Source organism: Portunus trituberculatus, chromosome 35 (assembly GCF_017591435.1).
Source record: "Portunus trituberculatus isolate SZX2019 chromosome 35, ASM1759143v1, whole genome shotgun sequence".
NCBI classification, from domain to species: Eukaryota; Metazoa; Arthropoda; class Malacostraca; order Decapoda; family Portunidae; genus Portunus; species Portunus trituberculatus.
This window is the reverse complement of record NC_059289.1, coordinates 12,725,705-12,740,925: the sequence shown is the minus strand read 5'-3', so window position 1 is coordinate 12,740,925 and position 15,221 is coordinate 12,725,705. Positions and strand designations below refer to the sequence as shown.

Sequence of the window (15,221 nt, the reverse complement as noted above, 5' to 3'; positions counted from 1 at the left end):
GTCAGGATACGGACATATTTTTCTCTATCGCAATTATCTAATTTCATAAAGTGGGACAATTTTACTTAAACTGATTATTGTATATAAGAAAATCACTAAGGAATCCAATACCAGCTACCTTAAGAGTTGTTTGTTAGCGGCATTCAAATTAATTGATTATTTTAGAAAGCTTTAACAAAAGATAATTGATATGTTTTTATTTGAATTAGAAAAGCAGACTTAGGAATAGCCAACTAGAAGTGGCAGGGGAGGACGACAACTAAGAGAACAAGTACTAAGTGGAGAAAAGTTGAGGAAATTGATTAAGAGTCAGAGGATGAATAAAAGGAGGAGGAGAAGGAGGAGGAGGAGGAGGAGGAGGAGGAGGAGGAGGAGGAGGAGGAGGAGGAGGAGGAGGAGGAGGAGGAGGAGGAGGAGGAGGAGGAGGAGGACGATAAAAACATAAGGAGGAGGAGAATGAGATCGAAGAAGAGTAAAAAACAGAATGAGAAAGCAGATCTCAATGACGAAAAACAACGAGGGAGAAGAAAAAAAAACATAATAAAGAAAGATAACGATAGTGGACAAAAAAAGGAAGATAACTGACTAAATCAGAGAGAAGCAAATTTTTTTCATCAGTAGATCCTGAAGAGTATTTGTCTGTCTGTCTGTCTGTCTGTCTGTCTCTCTCTCTCTCTCTCTCTCTCTCTCTCTCTCTCTCTCTCTCTCTCTCTCAAGAATGCATTTCATTATCTATTTACCGACGAAAGCATTAAATTATTTCATCAGCTCACCTGCCAGCTCGCATTCTCAGACCTACCCAGCACCTGTCAGGTAAAATCAGTTCCAATAACAGGTTCGTCTTGACATCAGCACCCAGTGATCGGAATTTTCTTGTATAGTTTCCAAAGATTATATCCAGCAGAAGGAAAACAATAACATGAGCAATACTATCTGACAACTACCAACAGCTGCCGCACCCCAAGTTAATGTTTTCATCATTACTTAAGTCGATATTCAATTTATATTCTTGTAAATGTCCAGACTTTGTGTACATTTGTTGATCACGTAAAAATAACCTGAAATAAAAAAAAATATGAGTTTGGTGGAGGAATAAAAAAAAAAAACATGTTAATCTCGAGAAAAATTGCCACTTCTCTCTCTCTCTCTCTCTCTCTCTCTCTCTCTCTCTCTCTCTCTCTCTCTCTCTCTCTCTCTCTCTCTCTCTCTCTCTCTCTCTCTTCATTCTTCTCTTCCTCCAATTATTCGACTTCCTTTCCTCTTGCTTTCTTACCAAAGATGAAAGATAAAAAAAAAAGGTGGTGGGTTTCCTTTCTTCTTCCTTCAGACATCACAGCAAAATTCTTCATCAGGTGAGGATGGGCAATTAAATAGAAGAGTGGAGATAAATGAGAGAGAGAGAGAGAGAGAGAGAGAGAGAGAGAGAGAGAGAGAGAGAGAGAGAGAGAGAGAGAGAGAGAGAGAGAGAGAGAGAGAGAGAGAGAGAGAGAGAGAGAGAGAGAGAGAGAGAGAGAGAGAGAGAGAGAGAGAGAGAGAGAGAGAGAGAGAGAGAGATCTGGTAACCTTTTCTCATTCTCCCACGCCGCCTCACCATCTCTGTATCTGTAAGTCTCGTTCATTTTCCCAATCCTTCACGTGAGAAAGAAGGTAAAAATATGGTGAGATGAGCAGAACAGCGAAAAATTAGAGTGCTCGAACTGAACGGGATATAAAAATTGAACGAAAAGAGTGAAGTGAAGATTAAAGAAGATGTCTAAAAGTACACGAAATAAAGAAGTAAAAAGATAAACGAGGGGATTATGAAGTAAGAGAAGGAAATTCACAAGGAGATAAAATGAAAAGAAAATATAAACGAGTACAGGATTTAATCTCTTCAAAATTGGAACACACTTTTACCTTGAAATTTGTGTACAGTTAGACCATTTTATTGACATTAGGAAGGGTCTAGGGAGGTTAGAAGATTAATGGCCACAGATCTCACTATTGTAATCCCCCCTCACATGAGTTTCTGAAGCTGTATAAAATCTCCAAACAGTAACCAGAATGAAAAAGGAATCACGACACGATACTCAATAGATTAAAAAGATAGCAAGTTTGTACATATATAAACACGAAACCACTTGGTGTGTGAGCAAATTGATGGCGGATAGCTGCTTGCAATGACACGATGAATGAAGAACAAAAGCAAACATAAAGGATAATAGAGAGGATACGACGCTACTGATGATATGAATAAGCTATAAAAGAAAGAGAAAAGGAGGAAAGAGCGAGATGGAAGGGGAAGGAACGTAGAGTGCGGATCACAGCCAGATGGAATGGAGGGTCAAGATAGATGAATGAAAGAGAAGAAGTGAAGAAGGAGAGGAATGAAACAATGAAAAGAATGAGACGTGCTTAGCGAAGGAGGAATAGAAGTAGGAGTAAGAGCAGGAGTAAGAACAGGCGTAAGAGGAGGAGGAGGAGGAGGAGGAGGAGGAGGAGGAGGAGGAGGAGGAGGAGGAGGAGGAGGAGGAGGAGGAGGAGGAGGAGGAGGAGGAGACGAGGAGGAGGATGACGAGGAGGACAAGGAGGAGAAGGAGAATAGGGAGAAGGATAAGGAGAAACTGAAGGAGGAATAAATAACAATGATAAAAAAATAATAATAAGGAAATAAATGAAAAGAAGACGACGAAGACGAAAGACGAAAGAAGAAGACCAGGAGGCAGGCAGCAAAGGAAGAGGAGGAGGAGGAGGAAGAGGAGGAAGAGTAGGAAGAGTAGGAAGAGGAGTGTGGCTATAATTTATGAACGGAAAATTAAATTAAATACCAGAATAACACCTTGGTATGAAAATTAAAATGGAAATGAGATTACAAGCACGTGTTTTCCTCAAGGCAATGCCACCACCGCCTCCTCCTCCTCCTCCTCCTCCTCCTCCTCCTCCTCCTCCTCCTCCTCCTCCTCCTCCTCCTCCTCCTCTTCCTCCTTCTCCTCCTCTTCCTCCTCCTCCTCCTCCTCCTTCTTCTCTTACTCCTCCTTCTCCTTCTTCTCTCCTCCTCCTCCTCCTCCTCCTCCTCCTCCTCCTCCTCCTCCTCCTCCTCCTCCTCCTCCTCCTCCTCCGCCTCCTCCTCCTCTTTTCTCTGCGGATATCCTCATAAAAAAAGGAAAAAATACAGCAAAACAATGAAACCTCGCAACACAAACAAATAATATTTGCATGTGCTTGGTTTCTTTACAACCACCAAAGGTTATTGTGGTCAGTGCTACACTTAGAAAAGCTTTACCTTGCTTACATAGCATAGAGGGAGAAAAGGAGGAGTAGGAGGAGGAGGAGGAGGAGGAGGAGGAGGAGGAGGAGGAGGAGGAGGAGGAGGAGGAGGAGGAGGAGGTGGAGGAGGAGGAAAAGATGGCGATAATGATAATAATAATAATAATGATAATAATAATAATAATAATAATAATAATAATAATAATAATAATAATAATAATAATAATAATAATAATAATAATAATAATAATAATAATAATAATAATAATAATAATAATAATAGTAATAATAATAATGTTAATAATAACAATAATAATAATAATAATAATAATAATCTGAAAATGAAGAATGACAGTAAAATATGTATGGCAGTAGTAGACAACACTCTTCATACACAGCAAAATCCTTCAACACTTCCTCTCCCTTATCAGATTTACCAGCCTGTGTATGTGTACTGAGTCACTATCTAGCTCAACGATCATATACGATTTACACTTCAACGAACCACATTCAATCCCAAACTGCTCTGCTATTTACGTCTAACTCCTTCAAACAGTTCAAACAACGTCACACTTCCTGTTTTCCTTCTTAACCCCTTCAGTACCGTCACGCATTTCCATATTCATCCTCCCAAAACAAACTACCTTAAATCTTTCTATGTCACTTTGATAATGATGCAAAAGTAGTGATTGTCTTTCTATGTAGTACTATTATATCACCATCTGAGCTCTACTACCTAGATAGAGACAATGATAAAATTGAGGAGCAGAAAAAAAGAAAGAAAAACCGCTGTCTCTCGCTCCCTGTTGATCTTTAGAGGATGAGTAAATGAGCAAATGGATGGATAAAAGGATGATATAGCTCCGTTCAACAAAATCAAGTGATGGAGAGTACATCGATAGCTACCGTACATACATCCTTTGGGGACACCTTACACGGCACTAGGAAGGGTCGATTATCTAACCATCATTGCAGAAACTCACGTGGGGTTTAAAATAGTGAAGACTCTAGCTATTAATCTTCTAATCTCCATAGACCCTTCCTAATGTAAATAAAATCGTCTAATCACACCCAAAAGTCAAAGTAAAAATGCATCCCAGTACTGATGAGGTTAAGCTTCTAAATGCATAGCTTCAGTATTCTTACCAGTCTGTGTTAGAGCAATCACCCTTTTCCTGTTTATCCCTCAAATGTCACTGTCATCTCATCTCCAAAGTACATCAGTCATGGTCAGAAATTGGTTAACGTATTCCACCCACTTCCCTTCATTTTTGTGGTTCCCCTCAGACTGAATCTTCTCATCAGCCGGCAGTTTCCCTACAAAGCACGGCGAATGATGGACAGTCAGTAGATCACACGACTTAGGATCGAGATCAAACGGAATGGAATGGAAGCGAGTCCGGGAGTTTAATTTACTTCAGACAATAAGTTTGGTTTCTCTCTTCCCCTTCTGGTATATAGTGACCACCATAACCCTCTTTCCCCTCCTACCTATCCATCAACTTCTACCACGCTCGTATCTTCTTTGCTATCTGTGTGTACGAGTCCTCAGAGATAGTCTTTCCCTTTCTTCATGTTTTCATTGGATCCCTAAAAAAAAAAAAGGATAAAAATATGAATAGAAATGTAAAATCGATAAGAATAAACAAAACATATAAATAAAACTTTAATTACATCTAGGTCGCTCTGACTCTGACACACACACACACACACACACACACACACACACACACACACACACACACACACACACGTAAGAAAAGAAAAAAGACGGACCAATATAAACAGACATATAAAAAAAAGATATTCAATATACTTTTTTTTCTATACTGCTCCACCTTTTCCTGTTTTCCTTTAACGGATGAAAAATGTGGCAGAGAGAGAGAGAGAGAGAGAGAGAGAGAGAGAGAGAGAGAGAGAGAGAGAGAGAGAGAGAGAGAGAGAGAGAGAGAGAGAGAGAGAGTCTTGCTAATCTAATATACTTTTGCTGCCCTCACACGTTAATAAGAGTATGCATATTTATTTTTCCTTATGATAGCTCTTTCATTGCATTAATTACTGGTATCTTTATATATATACGTTTCTTTATACACTTTTGCGTCACATGTTGCAGTTTCTCATAGCAAACTCCAACTCGTTCATCTGACGGCAAAGAGATGCAATAAATCTTTTACGGAAAAAAAATTACCGGATTATTTTTTTTTAATAGGAATATTTTCATTCTAGAAATTTCATGAAGGCGCGAGTTCAGCCGCACGTTTATCATGACTTTTTTTTTCTATTCATAATTGCTCATTGAATTTAAAATGTCAGGTAAATCCACTAAACAAATAACACGCACATAGTACAGATTGTTCGTGTGATTTAGTTACGCATGGCATCTGTTATCTGGGTCAGGTGTGTGTGTGTGTGTGTGTGTGTGTGTGTGTGTGTGTGTGTGTGTGTGTGTGTGTGTGTGTGTGTGTGTGTGTGTGTGTGTGTGTGTGTGTGTTGCCACAAGGCATTAAGTTCCTGGAAAATTTTTCATCAAACTTGTACCAATTTACAGCACCAACATTTCATTTGGCATTTTTCTTTTTTCGAAACCTGTTTTATTTTGAGGAAAGACTTACTATGCTGACCTACCATATGACACTAACAATGAAAATAATGGTAATAATAATAAAGACAATAATAACAATAACAATAGTAATAATAGTAATGATAATGATAACGATAATAATAATAATAATAATGATAATAATAGTAATAATAATAATAATAATAATAATAATAATAATAATAATAATAATAATAATAATAATAATGATAATAATAATAACAAAATAATAACAATAATATCAATAATAACAGTAATAAAAACTAAAACTTCATTTGTGGTACGCCATTGACACAGGAGAGAGTCATGCGTACATACAGTTCAATAGCGATGTGTAATCTTTCCCTTACTACAAGAAAAAAAAAAAAAAAAGACAGACGCAAAAGGAAACGCGTATTCCAACAACTGTGATTTGATTCTGGTAAAGCAAACCACACGTTAATCGGGGATATTCTGAACACCTCTTTAAATATAGTACGGCAAATTACACGTTGGAAATATACACACATACAATTTATCTGGCGGTGTACTAGTCAAACATCTGGCTCAGCACACCTGTCACATTGGAATACACCTGGGCCGCAACAAGCTTTTCATCCCTCTCCTCCCCGCGTCCTCCGTAGCCTCAGCGAAAACAGTAATTACGGTGTGGGTAATTGAGGCAGTTCAGCCCCACAAAAAGGTCTTGATTGCCCCAATATTCAGGAGTGGAGATGATAAAAGCGAGGTGGAATGAGGCACGGATATCTCATTTGTGGCGACAAGGAACACGGGGGGAGGAAGTGATGTCGCGTAAGCGTGGGGCGGAGCGGGGTTGTCCAGGGAGAGGTAGTCAGGTGGGAAATTGTCAGCTGGGACCACAGAAAGAGGGATAGAACCTGGGAAATGAGAGAAATAAGAATGAGGGAAGGACGGGAGAAATGGAAGGAGGAAGGTTAACACGGTGAGATGAAAATGATGGGAAATATGTATCACCTTTATCACCGAGATCGGGTTCTCTTTTGTGTGTTAGTGTATACGCATATCGTCATAGAAACGCCCTTGAAGGTCTCCCCAAGCCTCCTGTCAACGAGGTAATGAAAAAAACTTAGACGGAACCTCAAAGCTCTCTCCATTCGTCGATATTACTGATATTGCCTTTAAAATATAAACTGATGTCTTTTTCTTTTTTGCAAGAGACTGGCCAGTGGCAACAAAAATATAAAGAAAAAAAGCCCACTCAGTTGCCAGTCTCACGTATAAAGTAAAGTCCTTTTCAAACTTCATACGCAAAATTTTAACGTAACTAAAAATGAAGTCATAATATGTCAGTGATGTTACCGATATCTTGAAAGTTTCATCTCGCATAAGTACAAAAAAATCAACGATAAAAAGAAACACTCGTCAAGCTTCCTATCCAATCAAATAATGCAAGAAGTGATAATTAACCAATGCTTCTCTCTGCTGGCTGATATTACCTAAAAAAATATATATCTACAACATAAGAAAATTACATAAGCTGCAAGAAGTCGCCAGGCCTCTACGTTAGAAAACTTGCATATAGAAAAGAAAGGAAACATTTAGTTATCACATTCGTCTCCGTCGTCGAAATGGCAATATGATATAATTTTCTCCTACGTATGAACCTGTGACCCGCCACGCGTTGCTCCGCCAAGACCAGCAGGGAGAAAAATGAACACCTCAGCTCATACTACGGTGTGTGCGGTGGCGTGGGGAGGTTGTGGGTGGGGAGGTTGTGGGTAGGGAGGTTGGGGACAGGGAGTGTGAGGAGTAAGTGAATGGTTATGGGGGCGAAAAGGGAGGTGACGATGTGGGAGTGTGGGAGAGTGGGAGAGACGGAAGGGGAGGGATGAGGGGAAGGTGGCCGTCACATTTATCACCGAGTTAGTAGTAATGAATTAAATCGTGGCGGCAGCTCAATGGCGGCGACACTCGGGCGCCATCAGCGAAATGACTCCCTGTGGTGGTGACGAGGAGGGACGAGTGCAAGTTTTCCCGAATTAAATGGTGTGTAAACTGCGATGCATTTGACGCGCGACACGGAAGGCCACGAAACCACAACTAACAACAAAATCAATAACAGCAACGAACCCGAACACAGCAACTCAGCGCGAGCAATAACTGCGACAAAAATAGACTGGCAACACCGGGAAGAGTGCGTCTACCACAATGGCGAAACCAGGAGCAGTACACCAGCGCCAATGACAGCAAGAGAGTAGACCTTCACTACCACAGACTCACCAGGACAGCACAAACAACAGCAGGAAGACGAAGGAGCGCAGTGATATACGACACATGAAAAATAAATACCTGAATGTGACCAATACAAAAATATATGTAAACAAAGAAAAGAAAAGCCTGTCGACGCATAAGTTCTCTCCGTCTGCGACTTCTTATCGGTAACCAATAAATCGCTTTTGGAGTACCCAGTATCCCAACGAGTATCACATCCCTGGGGCGTCCCTGCCAACACACCCTCCAATCCTCGGCATTCCCGCGCCCTGGCTCATTCCCAACTCGCCGAACCTTCTCCCATTCACCCACGCTCTCAGTCCTCTAGTTTTCCTCTCAGACCCGCATTCACGATCACTCATCACCCATTCCCTACGTACTCTGATCTCTCCTTAGCTTCATTTAGACTCTCCTTTCCTCTCGTTGAATGCATCTGCCTCCTCTACCACCCATCCCTCACTTGCAATGAGAACACTCGTCCCTGGTACCAAAATTATTAAAAGGAAGTATTGTGTACCCAGAAAGGCAGCAAAGGCCTCCCCCTCCCCACACCTTCCCTTCCCTTCTCTGCCTTAGACGGCGTGGAGCGAACAGAAGTAAATGTGATTAATATACAATGTTCTTAACTCGTAGGTCCTCTTTAATCACCGCTCCGTCCTTCAGCTGCCCTATCCACTGAACGTTCCTTTCCCTTCTCCTTTCCTTTCCCTCCTTCCATCTGCTACTTCTGCCACAGTTCGCCTTACGTAAGCCCGGTGTTCCACGTAAATCCGGTACTTCAGTAAATCGGCCTCCTGGCAAACCTCATTCACGCTCACGTCAATCAGCAAGCCAGCCAACCAACCACTCACTCCTTCACTCACTCACATCGATAACACACACACACACACACACACACACACACACACACACACACACACACACACACACACACACACAGAGAGCAAAGAATCACCCTTTCTTCACACAACATCATAAATCACCTACATTATTCCAGCGCGCCCTGCAAGTAATGTTCTGCTCCACCAAGACCTTCCCTCTTCCTTTTCCTTCCATTTTCACAACACAAGACAGCATAAGTACGGCACGAGACTTTCAATAAACGAGTGAATTAAAAAAAAAACAAGGATCAAGACGATGAACTCTGTAATAGGGTCCTAAATATTGGCAGCCACTATGTTTGCCTGATTCGTGGGCTTAACCTGTTCCACCTCTTTATGCCTTTCTTTCGTTCTTTCTTTGTCTTTCTTCATTGACGTCACCTGGATTCTTACCCTCTTGCCGTGGGGTTACTGGCCTCTAGCTGCGCGGAATGCCAAATGTCAGGTTGGCAGGAACAAAGGATGCGAAAGGTGATTGGGTGTACACGAAAAAAAAAGAAAAAACATTACTTATGACCGTGTACAGTTGAATAATTAGATGACAAAACTGAACGCCTTATACATTGAAACTATTTAAAAATCTTGATTATCTTCTCTCTCTTCCTTCAATCTACCAGCAACAAAGAAAAAGGGTTTAAATTCTTACATCTCCACTGAATCACGACTTTCGCTCTTGCCTTACGTCAAATACTCACACACACACACACACACACACACACACACACACACACACACACACACACACACACACACACACACACACACAGTCACACACAGTTTCGCTTCGTCACTACAGGAAATAGAACACGAAAGCCCAAGTGAAAACAAATACAAAATCAACATCAAAGACTAGCGTCTAGGAGAAACCATCACGCTGATCCGTGACTTACTGAAAACGTGCGCAAAGTTTCGAGCGAAGTATCGAAGTCTTCTGGTCAAGGCAACTTTTCCATGGGGTATTTTTTCTCTTTTCTTTCAATCTCCTGCAAGATAATCCTGCAAGAAGCCTGGTTGTTGCAACGTTTCAAGCGCACTTTACTCGTCCTTTTCCTGTATTCCGAGTTTTGCCTTTATTCTTCTACATTTGACTAAAACATTCTCAGAACATCCGTTTGGGCAATAACATGGACGACAATCTAGACATGAAAGCAAGTCCTTAGTGAACCTGACAGTAAAATCAACAAAACCATGTGAAACTGCAAAAAGAGAGAGGGTGGAAAGCCAAAAAACAAGCTTTGCTAAAACCTTCACAAAACTTTTCACATCTGTCAGGGGAGAAAAGGAAAGAGAAAGCATAAATACAGGTCCTTAACAAAACCGACGGAAAATTCATCAAGCTTGTTTGAGCAATTATTAAGGAAAATAGAAAGTAGAACGTAAAGAAAATGTCAAGAGACAGTGTCAAGAATAAACCCTCACTGAAACACAAAAAATCTGAAAAACTTTAGGATTTAAGTTGACAGAAAACACATACAAAGAGAATATACACAGAAAAATCCGAAGTAGAGAAAAAGAAGACGAAGATTACACGGCGAGAAGAATTAATATCTACTGAGACATACAAAGATCAGGATAACTTTGCAATGAATCGTCCAAGGATATCAAGTGAGAGAAAAAAAAAAAAATGGCACATATGAGAAGAAGCCGCCGTGGTACAGTGGAACCATGCGTGCTTTGGGGTCCGAGGGGTCTCCAAGCCCACGGGTTCGAATCCTGTCCACGGACCGAGTGTAGGTTGGGCTTCCTCACTTGGGGCAACGGTTTCCTAGCGGGTGGGCTTTGAGATAGGGGGTACCCAAAAAGTATCCCCTTTAGCCCATAAGTTCCCGTGAAAAGCCCACATAGTATAAATAAAAAAAAGACAAAGTGGAGAGTCACGGGTTGTTTTGGCGCCTCCCACACCTTGTCGCACACTTTAATGAATATGGAATGGGACGGCGGCGCAAAGTCCATTACCTGGTTTTCTGGAGCCGTGAAAGGCGGGACGAAAGAAGTTTCCGGTGTTATTTTCAATTTTGAGCGTGTTATTGTTTTATTCTCTGTTATGACATGGGAAGAAAAAAAATGTGCGTTTTCGAAGTCTTGCTTGGTCAACACTAGCAATCATATAAATTACACACACACACACACACACACACACACACACACACACACACACACACACACACACACACACACACACGAAAACACGGTACTAATGATAACCATAGCGAAAAAAAAATGATGGCGAATTGATGACAATGAAAATGAAAATTGATGAATAAAAAAAAAAAAAAAAAAATGACAACGTTTCGTAAGTGGCAGGGCAAATATGTTAAAGATATTACTCGAACTTTTTTTTTTTTCGTTTTGTAGGAAAAATATGCAATATTATAATAGTAAAAAAAAAAATGTGTGAAAATAATTTGGTAGATCAGATTTAGTTTCCAAAATACGAAACAATTAAAGCCTTTAAAAAAAAAATCACCAAACGTGTTTTGAATTCAGTGATAGAGAGAGAGAGAGAGAGAGAGAGAGAGAGAGAGAGAGAGAGAGAGAGAGAGAGAGAGAGAGAGAGAGAGAGAGAGAGAGAGAGAGAGAGAGAGAGAGAGAGAGAGAGAGAGAGAGAGAGAGAGAGATGCAAGATAAGAAAAAAAATATGTAGAAGAGTAAAAAAAAAAAACTAACAAAAAAAAAAAAAAACTAGATGGGAGAGAAAAAAAAATAGAGCACAAAAAAAGAAAAAAAATCAATGAGGCGGAAAGAAGACACAGCAAGAGAAAGGGAGAAAGAGGAAAGGAAACAGAGAGTAAGCGACTGAAGGTGTTAGAGGAAGGGAAAGTGATGGAGTGGACACAAGCGGCGCGTAGGGCACATTAGAGAAGAGGAAGAGGAAAAGTTGAGAGGCGCAACAAAGTGAGAGGTTGAGATATAGCGGTGGTGGGGTGATGGCGCGGCCTGGAGCTAGGTGAGAGAGAGAGAGAAGACGAGAGAGAGAGAGAGAGAGAGAGAGAGAGAGAGAGAGAGAGAGGAGAGAGAGAGAGAGAGAGAGAGAGAGAGAGAGAGAGAGAGAGAGAGAGAGAGAGAGAGAGAGAGAGAGAGAGAGAGAGAGAGAGAGAGAGAGAGAGAGAGAATTAGTACATTAAAAAAATAAAACGCCAGGCAAATGTATAAAAAAAAGTGTAATTAAACAAAAGTAATAAGCAAAAATTAACATAACAGGAAGAGGGGCAGAAAACTATTAGAGCGGAAACAATGAACAAAGGAAAAGTAAAGATGAATACGTAAAAAAAATCAAAACAAATAAAAATATGAAGGGTGATGCTTCTCTGTGTAAATCATGAACTGACTGAAATATTTAACGCGGTTGAAGTAATGAATGCATGCACTCACACACACACACACACACACACACACACACACACACACACACACACACACACACACACACACACCAAAGTAATGAGTGCACATACAAAAAAAATAGGAAAACTGGACAATTATAAATACAGAGACAGGACCTCAATTGTCCTAAACCCAGGTCTTGCACTCCTACTGCTACATTTTGGTAAACACACCCCGGTAAACACCCAAACACCCACCACCCACCCACCCACCCACAGTCACTACAAGGTCAAGGAAAACGATGAGAAAGCCACCCACCGTTGCCGAGTCGTTCATTCATCATTATCAGAATAATCCTCCCCTTTCGTCTTCCTTACGCCAGAAATTAAGTAAGTGAAGGAAAACTTAATGTGACTTACGAGGAGGCGGGTACAGGCGGCGGGTACGGACGGCGGGCTCCTGGCGGGCTACACATGTAGGTTGCAGTACACACACACCTGAAATTACAAAATTGATTAATCACCTTGCTTCAATAAATTCTCCACGTGCACAAATATGCAAATGATGAATGTACGTGTAAAGAATAGAGACAGCAATATGTAACTATAAGTGTCATGCGCTGCTGCAGTAGAAATGAGTAGCTCCTTCGGGTCGTTCTTCAACCGGTCAGGAAGGAGCCGCTTGGGGCAGCAGACGGCGGCCAGACGGCGAGGAGGACGGTAAATCATTCCTTATGGAGCACTAATTTCCCAGGTGAGTTACATGAGCGTCGCGAGCCAACATATATTTCAGACGCTGTGATAGCCCATTGGAACCTCTTTGATATATGCAAGGATAACTCATTTTATTACACTCGTTTTCTAGCTCCTGGCGACCCTCCGGCCCTTGTAAGCAGCGCGCGGCCCAGCAGCAGGGAGGCGGCTCTGTTTATCCCCCGAGAAGAATGATTATCCGTGTTATTGCGTTCCTCCCTGGCGGACTGTTTGCCTCGCGCCGCGAAAGACGGGTCTGCCGTTTGTCTCCCAGATGAGTCTTCGCCCCAGTGAAACACCTGCGTCCCCATGGAGGTCACTTAAGGTAGAAACACCCATGGGGAAGACGCAGGATACTCACTATAACAAGAATACTTCTCTAAGTTACTCAGAACAACAAAACTGCATCTGAAACTTCTCAACACCAAAAGACTGTACATATAACTTCTCAAGACAAATAAAAAAATCCATAAAAGTTTCTTACACCAACTAAACAGCGCCTGAAAACTAGCCAGACCAACAAAACCATCGTGCTCAGATCCGCACACTAACAAAAATTGTATATTAGTTTCCCCTCGTCAAGAATCACCCATTTTCCTTACCCAGTGATTAGCAGAGGCCCAAAACGACCCTCACCTTTTGGGACACAGTGCTCACGAGGCTCATAAGGCGCGTGGGTTATCTGGCGTCAAGGGAGAGCTTTAGCCAAACACCCCTGGATGCCGCAGCCCGTGATGGACGGCTCCTTACGGTGTCGTCTCGCTAAGCCCTAGAGAATAGTCTTTTTAATTAAACAAGCTCTGAGTGTGGTCTTTATACAAGCCGGTCCAAATAAACACACACACACACACACACACACACACACACACACACACACACACCGCGTAGTGTAGTGGTTACCACGCTCGACTCACAATCGAGAGGGCCGGGTTCGAGTCCCGGTAAGCGGCGAGGCAAATGGGCACGCCTCTTAATGTGTGGCCCCTGTTCACCTAGCAGTAAATAGGTACGGGATGTAACTCGAGGGATTGTGGCCTCGGTTTCCCGGTGTGTGTTGTGTGTTGATGTGGTCTCAGTCCTACCCGAAGATCGGTCTATGAGCTCTGAGCTCGCTCCGTAATGGGGAAGACTGGCTGGGTGACCAGCAGGCGACCGAGGTGAATTACACACACACACACACACACACTGGAAAAACAAGACATTTTTAGAATAAATCCTCTCGAAAAATCTCTGACAAGATTATATGTTGTGTCAATATGAGTACTTAGTTTTTTTTTCTTCGCGGTGACAGCTATTATTGATTCGTATTGATGCTTTTGGAAACAAGACATAGTACCAGAAACGGAGTTAGATTAGGTTTAGATTAGGTTGGGTCAGGTTAGGTAAAGTTAGGCTTAGGTTTAGAAAAGGTTACATAAGTTTGTTTTGGTTTAATTGGTTGGATAATATGATATAGATCCAACTTCGCATTTCCTACAACAAAAATACTGAGACAAACAGCCATATTCGGCAAAGAAAGAATTTGTTGTAAATTTCTACACTGCTTTATAAAGTCATGTACGTATAACTCTTACGTTCTGATCCGTCTCCTACCATATCTAACACCTAAGCACCCGTGTGGCCAAACACGGTACAGATGTTAATGGAGTATTTACCTTGAGACGAGGGATGTCCGTGGTGCGTAGATAGACACTATAATAGATACACTTAATACCTCAAGCTCTGCTACTGGGGAGTTGTCGATACCAGAGCTGGTCAGTCTCTGCCTCACGCTGAATCAGTGTTAAATGATTCGAAGCGTTTGAACCAGCGTTAAGAGATTCGAAACAACTGAATTTCTCTGTAATAAAGAACAGACTAATGTAGTTTCTTACCGAGTCTTACTACATTCTTTCCGAATATATTATATATTCCGACGAATTTTGTGCCAGTATTGTATCTTCTATGTGATACAATACTCTCTCTCTCTCTCTCTCTCTCTCTCTCTCTCTCTCTCTCTCTCTCTCTCTCTCTCTCTCTCTCTCTCTCTCTCTCTCTCTACCTAACTTTGCAATGTGTTCTCGATCACAGTTCATTGTCAACAATATTCACGTGTCAATTGAGAAGTTGAGGTAATTTATGCCGACGGACAGCGAACAAGAAACATCAAGTGCCGTTATTAATGCCCTTGCTACTGGGGTGTGCACC

General features: G+C 41.5%; 1 long non-coding RNA gene across 2 annotated transcripts in view; it reads right to left on the bottom strand.

Annotated features, from left to right (window-relative positions):
* The window catches only part of LOC123513152, a 16,427-nt gene extending 1,638 nt beyond the window's left edge, over nucleotides 1–14,789 (bottom strand). Inside the window, exons 1-2 of one of the 2 annotated variants that reach the window (XR_006677270.1) lie at nucleotides 14,690–14,789; nucleotides 12,702–12,779 (exon numbers count right to left, since the gene is read on the bottom strand). This is a non-coding gene — a long non-coding RNA (uncharacterized LOC123513152). Of the gene's footprint in view, nucleotides 1–12,701; nucleotides 12,780–13,636; nucleotides 13,791–14,689 lie in introns of those variants that run through there. The other variant, XR_006677271.1, reaches the window with a different exon arrangement.
* Nucleotides 14,790–15,221: the final 432 nt, after the last annotated feature.